This window comes from Phalaenopsis equestris, unplaced genomic scaffold (assembly GCF_001263595.1).
Source record: "Phalaenopsis equestris unplaced genomic scaffold, ASM126359v1 Scaffold000002, whole genome shotgun sequence".
NCBI classification, from domain to species: domain Eukaryota; kingdom Viridiplantae; phylum Streptophyta; class Magnoliopsida; order Asparagales; family Orchidaceae; genus Phalaenopsis; species Phalaenopsis equestris.
Window position 1 is genome coordinate 64,863,801 of NW_018164444.1, and position 296 is coordinate 64,864,096.

Here is a 296-nt window from a genome sequence, read left to right on the forward strand (position 1 = left end):
TTGAATAATTGATTAACATAATCTCAAAAAAGGTAGCCACACAGTAGGATAGTTTGGGAAGTCATTGAGGGTTCTCCTCAAGATCGAGGACATCCCCTACATTTTCTTTTCTTTGGATTCCTAAAATAACTGTTCCTACTTGAGCCACTCCCACTTGTTTTTTTCCACGTCTTACCGTGAAAACCTAAACCTTGAAATCTTGAAGACTAGAACTACTGATCATTATCGAGAGTTTTCTCAAGTGACTCCAATCATTTGAGATGTAATTAACTATAGAGGCTTGCCTTTATAGGGAA